The sequence below is a fragment of the Amblyomma mixtum genome, chromosome 9 (genome assembly GCF_055824585.1).
Source record: "Amblyomma mixtum isolate Tamu chromosome 9, ASM5582458v1, whole genome shotgun sequence".
Lineage (NCBI taxonomy): Eukaryota > Metazoa > Arthropoda > Arachnida > Ixodida > Ixodidae > Amblyomma > Amblyomma mixtum.
This window is the reverse complement of record NC_143020.1, coordinates 60843448-60850530: the sequence shown is the minus strand read 5'-3', so window position 1 is coordinate 60850530 and position 7083 is coordinate 60843448. Positions and strand designations below refer to the sequence as shown.

Sequence of the window (7083 nt, the reverse complement as noted above, 5' to 3'; positions counted from 1 at the left end):
ATGATTGTGCTCTGCTGACTTACGGACAAGTTGATCTTGGAATCCCGCGCTGCCATACGAACGAAAGATTATGGCGGGTGGAAAATAACATCATCTCTGATGATATGTACGTTTCAGTTTCATTATCAATATCAACACTAAGTTGGTCTTTCATAAGGTTCGTTAAATGTGGAAAATGGCAAAGGGCGCAGGATACCATCGCGATAAAAAACAAATGCGAACAACGGAACGCGTGGATTTCGGCACGGTCAGCGCACCCTAGCGACGAAGCGGTAGTCCAAGGATCGGTCGATACCCCCGATATGCCTTGGCGGTCGCTACCGGTTTTTATGTACTGCCTTTGTGTACATCGGGGCCCACCGAGTCGCTACTGGGCAGTGTAGTGTAGCCGCTTTTGTGTACAGTATACGCGTTTCAAAACTGTCGGTAGTGAGAGGTCCTCTCGTCCAGACTACTCCGGAGCTCAGTATTTCCAAAGGCGCTACAACAGCACCAATACAGGGTTTAGAAACAAACCCTGTGGTTTCATTATTTTTGATAAAGACTAAATTACAGAAATCCTCACCTCCAGTGCCTTGAAGATATCAAAGTATGACTGACGCAGGAATCCAACCGAATCTTCCGGAGTACTCCTCTGTAGTATAAAGGTTCGCTGTCCATTGAACAGTTTTACAGGACCGCTGTCGGGCGCCGGTTCCTGTGTTTCGCGTCGTAGTAGCAGTAGTAGTCGCAGTAGTTGGCGTAAAACGAGGGATCGTTGCCACGGAAACAACTGGGAGGGCGCTCATCGTGCCACGGAAGGAGGAAGATATGCCCTGAGTGCATTAGTGCATAACCAATAGCCTGTGTAGTCAACACTGGAACCATCCGGAGGGGTCTGCCGTGGACGGAAGAGGATATGACGAATGCATAAAAGGCTCAACTGAGGGTGGTTACCACAGGAACCACCCAGGGGGTAGGTGGCCTGAAAGGAGAGTAGGATTATCGTGAAAGGAGGAGGGTAATGCGGGAGCGTAGTTGTCCAGAGAGTAGTAACAATGGGCACCATCCAGAGGGTGCTTACCGTAAAAGAAGGCGGGACAGTGCGGCGAGAGCGCAGGAATGTAACACGGTTCACCTGCGCCCGCTGCTTCGATACACGCCACCCGAGGTGAGGGTCAGGAGTGGCGCCGCGATCGCAGAGGGGAGGACTGGAGAGGAGAGCTTGCCGAAAAACGTGTGGGAAACACTAATATGAACGCTCTTGAACTATACAGAAATTTAGCCTAGTAATTAGTAGATATAACATCATAATTAACCAATCGACCAAAATCATGGTTTATCATGTGACATATACTATATTCAGACACATAGCTAGACAGCAGCGAAATCTACTAAGTCCCGATTCGACCTTGGGTGAGCGACACCATAGCAACGAGATGGCACAAATCTCAAAGCTGTGAACTGCTTTTTCGGGATGGCCCGGACCAAACATTTAGAAATGTCCCAGGTCAAATTTGGAGATCCCCATCGTGTCGGGCACGTCCAGTTATGGTCGGACATCGATTTTGGTCCAAATCTGCCTAGGTCAAATTTTGGGGGTGACTTGGGCGAAATTCTTGCCGCTTAGCGTCATAGTAGCTATGGCGACAAGTGATGCACAATCAATATGCGCAAGCAAGACTTTTGCTCAGCTCTGACGATCCTATGGGTACTTGCGCACTAAAACACAAAAACTCGGATTTACGATTTTTCTGGTAAAGCTGACAATCCGAAGAAAGTTTGCGACTACTGTAGTCAGAGGAAATTACCAGTGTTTGCTTCAACTAAGAGCAGCTTTACAGCGACAATATACTGCATGCAATTTTTGTAGTGACGGATACATTGTGGCTTTGTCTTGCGCTGCAATCAGCAGGGAAATGTGCTCACTGCTGAAACAACAAATTTTGTTGCGCTGTCAAGGTAGTACTGATAATTACAGGGTCTGTACCTTTTGGGAAATGCACAGGCCACAAAAAATTACACACGAAAATAAAAATCTAATAGTATTTCCCGAGAATGTGGCTGTCTCTCTTTGCAATGCGAAAAGAATTGAAGCCACGAGACGACTTTTTCTTAGGTACATTGCTTTGATGGTGAGTGAAATCTATTTCTCTCCATTTTGTGTTTACGAGATAGTGAAATTCAAGAAGCTGTTGTAAGAGTCACAAACGTCATCACAGTAACAGAATTTTACCTCTCAAAATGAATACGTGACCTTTGGAAGATGTAAACCCAACTTTTAATATACTGCTACACCGTCCTTAACACCTATCTTTTCAGTGTTTCTGTATATATACAGGGTGTTTCACGTAACCTGAACCAAGGATTAAAAAAAAAACGGTAAACCGCAGCCCGCTGAAACCAACGATAATTGTTCGCCATCATGTGGCGCTCCTCAAAATATTTTTATTGGGCTTAATTAGTTGATTAATTAAGATCCTTGGACGTAAGTCTGCACCTCGGACGAAAGTCTGAAGGACGCTCGGAAAGCGATGTAGGCCCACAGACACCGTGTTTGCCAGTGATCACATCATTTCAACCTTACAAAGTAAGGAACGTGAGTATGGCTCTCACCTCCACAAGTGTGGTCTCGATCCAAATACTGGAGCTATCAGCATCGTTTATAGCGGCTATTGTCCGCGACCATACTTTTGTCCGCAACTATACCATATCCCCCTTTTTTTGCGGTTTGGGTTCGGAGGTAGTTATGCGGAGTATCATATGCAGTACTGCGGTAGACATCTCAACTTCTGTCCTGCACGCCGCACACGAAGCCTTCTTTGCCCAGCTAATGGACTTTGTATCGACACTTTCATAAAGCCCATGCTTTGATGGCGCCATATTCCATCGTCGACAGGAGATTTTTCACTCGCAAGCGCTCCCTGAACTCACAGCCCGCTTCTAAAACACTATAACGTTATCCAAGCCTGCATGCAAGCTTCCAGAGATCTGGCGCTTCACGGCCGGTATTTTGCACCGCAGGCGGCGGCTTGCGTCGAAGACAATAGCGTGCAGTTGATATGGAAGCCGTTGCACCCTTGACGAAGAGATAAAGGTAGACATACGGCGGACATGCCTTATCTGAGCGGCACAACAGTTCCTGCAGCGATCCGTAGCAAGCGCACGCGCGGCAGCATGCCTCCTGCAAGCACGCCTTACAGGCTGGTCGGCTTTGCGGAGGAACTGGACTGGAGACCACTGCACTTCGTGAGGCCGATTCCCAGGAACAGAATATGCAGCGCCTGCGGACTTGTGCGAAAGCTGAACGCCTTGCTTCCGTGCATGCACGTCCTGTGCGGGTCTTGCTACGACCAGTGCGGAGAGGGAGGCGTTCGCGTTTGTCCTCTGGACGGCGAGAAATGCCTGGATGACGACATCGACTGGAAGGAATACGCCGCCGTGGATCTGCTTAAAAGAGAGGTAAGCGTGGAGCGTGCAAACCTGGGTTGGAGGAGATTCATGCGTGTTGTTCCTAAGAGCGGGTCATTTCTCTACAGTGAAGCATTTTTGTCACAGAACTGATTAGCCTGGCTTAGTGCGCTGCGTCGGTGCGCTGCGGAGTAAGCCAGCGCCATCTCACGTCGGCTCCTCTGCTCCAGATAACCGTTTACTGCGCATGCGCTGGCAAAATACAGGAGTGTCCTGCTCGGCGGTCACTAACACGGCGCCGGCTTCAAGCCTGCCCTTCACGCCGTTACGGCCGCGCTGGCATTCTTGCCGCGGCCGGCTGCTTATATCATGGAGGGCTTCAAACAAGGGAGTTAACCAAGCAAGACTTACCTTTGCAAAAATTAGGCTTGGGGAAGAGCTTTCTCTCCCCGCATTCTTCGGAGAGAGCAACCTCGTAGGTCTGAAAATCCCCACCTGTGGCTGTGTTTGAAAGAGCCACCTTTGAGGGCAGTGGCTGTTCCAATGGGCCAAGAGTAGTACTAGGACTCGCCGCGATCTAGCAGTGCGGCACACTTCGCGCAGCTCCATAGCCGCGATTAGAATAGAATCGGAACTGGAATAAAGTGGCCGGCGAAAGAAGAATGAGTTGAATTCATCTCCCTCTGAGCTGGTTACAGTTACCTCCAGGCGTTTATTTAGCACTCCCAGCAATCGTTGTCTCGTTTATAGTTTCCAGACTTTAGGTGGAACGTTGCTTTCCATATTCGGCCGCGGCGAAAGGATAGAATCGATCGGCGCACGGCTGGATCGCTGTCCCTTCTGCGTCGGTTTTCGCTGAACGCTGGCGGCGTACGGTATCTTCAGGTTCCGCGTTGTTCCCAAGAAGATCTGGAGGGCCGCAGTCGCGTTCCGTAGCTGTGGTCTGCGCTTTAACGCAGATAATGATTACGCGACAAAGCTTTCATTATTTTCCTACCATCACGCGGTCGAAGTACGAAGTGCGTGTCGCTGACTCGGAGCTTGGAGTTCTCGTGGTGGAAGTTGGAACTCTTAATGCGTGCCGGACGCAAGCCCCGTCACTTTGTATTCAGCGCAACTTCGTTCGCTATTGTGACATCTACTGAGAAGAGGAAGTTTCGTTTCTGGAAGTATTCATTAAGCGGGTGTCACTGCGATCTCGAGAATAAATAACGTTCGCGCAGAAATACTGAAAATATTCGGCATGCAAATTGCAGGAGTTAGCGGTTCACAAATATGGCCGACGCATATCCAATGATTTCTTTGAGTGACGACAACACACGCTATATTTATTAATTTATTTATTTATAAATACTGTTCATCACATTTGGGATTGTGGCAGGAAGGCATAGTTAAGTCAAGAGGAAAGCGGTCTATTGCTAATAAGAGCATGATGGTACAACACAAATACAACAAATCTGTGGCGTAAACAATTAAATACTTGAAATATATAAGGCTAGTGTCGGCAGCATTACGTAAAGAATAAGAAAATGTGGTAAATGCTGTTACTTTTTATAATATACATGCAATAAGTCTGGACCTGTGAACGATACGTTTATGTGTACAATACTACCGCCTTGTTCGATCCCGGCCGCGGCGGCTGAATTTCGATGGAGGCGAAATTCTAGAGGCCCGTGTACTGTTGCGATATCAGAGCACGTTAAAGAACCCCAGGTGGTCGAAATTTCCGCAGCCCTTCACTACGGCGTCCCTCATAGCCTGAGTCGCTTTGGGATGTTAAACCCCAATAAATCAAATACTACCGCCTTCAAACCATGTGTTACATGTATATTGCCAGCAGAGGCTAGTACCCCGGCCGTTTTCTTTCTCTGTCGCTTTTGTTAGCTTTTTCTTTACTTAGCGCGCCCCTCATATACTTCACATTCGTTAAGGCAAAGCCTCGAAAGTTTGTTTTAATCCGATCATAAAATCGCCGCTGTCTTCAACGACAATAAATAAGTAATCCTAAAATGCAATTAACAGTAAAATTCCAGTTATATTCCCTGGAATTCACTCTAAATTGACCGTTTCTAGCCAACATGTTTACATAATGAAACGTGCCGTACTTCAGCCAGCGTGGTGTTACAAATGCATCTGCGCCATTTTGTTGCACCTGCCTATTTTCTTACTTTTCAGGTCCGCTGCTGGAACGAAGAGCATGGTTGCGGTGCTGTCATGGCTGCCTCCGAGATCTGGCAGCATTTCCAGCGTCAGTGCGGACACCACCCTGCTCGCTGCCCAAGGTGCTCGGCCTCGGTTCTCTGCAGCGATGTGTGCGCGCACCTGAGATCTAACTGCGCAGCGTCTGCGTCGCCTCTGGCATCCGGACGGGGCCGTCAGCCAAGTGACAGAGAAGACGCAGCACACTCACCGTCCCTCGGGGAAGCCCTAGAAGAGCAGGCTGGGGAGATCAGGATGCATCTGCAGCGGTTGGTTAGCGATGTCGGCACTCATGGTGACAGACTCGCCGAAATGTCTCACAACATGAACACTTTCAAAGAAGCGTTGACTGAAGAGCTAACAGGAGCAGTGCGGCACATTCAAGAGAGTCTGACAAAGAGTGAACGCGAAATCAGCACTGCGAATGGGAGGATGAAAGAGCATTTGATAACTCGGAATGATCTTTCCACAAGCTTATATGCGCTGGAAAAGATTTTCAAAGATGAGTTGGCGGACGCAACAAGACAAGCCTCTGACATCTGCTCGCGGGTTACGTCATTCATCCAAGAAGTCAAAGCAAATAGCCAGAAAACACTGGACTGCGTCAGTACAATGCCCCGACGTGTTGAGCTACCAGCAGCCTATACAGTCTTCGATGTAAAAGGGGAAAATCCCTCCAACAAAAGGCGCTGGAGCTTGGCTACGCTGACTACTTGAGCGAGCCGGTAGTTCTGCGTGGCTACTGCATGTCTCCTGGAATTAGACTGATAAATGCAGGTTTGGTTCAGAGCCTATGTGCGCAGTTGGTTCTACACGAAGGTTACGCGGACGACGATGTTGAGTGGCCATTCAAGCAGAAAATCAAGCTGAGCATCATACATCCAGGAGGAAAGCCAGAACGCCAGCTTGTAGTTGAGCCTTTCCATTCAGCTGAACACTTTCAAAAGCCTATAACGCCGAAAAACCGACCAGTTGTCTTCCTGCTTCCATCGCTTAATCTTGCCAATCTTTCGCGCGACGGCTACGTCAATGGAGATCAGCTTCGAATTAAGTGGGAGGTGCGGCCTTGAGCTACACTTGTACGAGGGCGCGTTGACGAATACTTAATCACCGCATAAATCGGCTGGCATTGATGCAACCTTCAGCCTGAACACAACCTGAATCACTGAGAACAGTTCGACCAATTTTTTTCCGTGAGGGCCTGTTTCGTTGAGCTTCTAGTCAAATACTTTAACAAATCACAATCAAATCTTTGACTCTGAATTCAGGACACATATCTCGTACAATAGCAACAACATCATTTCTTTATGTTCGACCACAGTTAGCGCATGTTTATTTTCCACTTGTGTCAGGCACACCGCTCTTGCTGAGGCTGTATAAAGCAATTAGCCCCTAGTTTCATGAAACTGTTAGCAATATGTAAGAAAAAGGGTACACGGTCTTTAATGACATCGAGCCGTTTCTGCGCTTTATACTATATAGAGCATGGTCTCT

The 7083-nt window shown here is 48.1% G+C and overlaps 1 pseudogene across 1 annotated transcript; it reads left to right on the top strand.

The window, feature by feature from the left end:
* The first annotated feature begins 3132 nt into the window (after positions 1-3132).
* On the top strand, positions 3133-6689 carry LOC149329248 (TNF receptor-associated factor 6-like; annotated as a pseudogene). The gene is made up of 2 exons (XR_016285848.1): positions 3133-3441; positions 5566-6689. The product of XR_016285848.1 is annotated as a TNF receptor-associated factor 6-like (transcript).
* Positions 6690-7083: the final 394 nt, after the last annotated feature.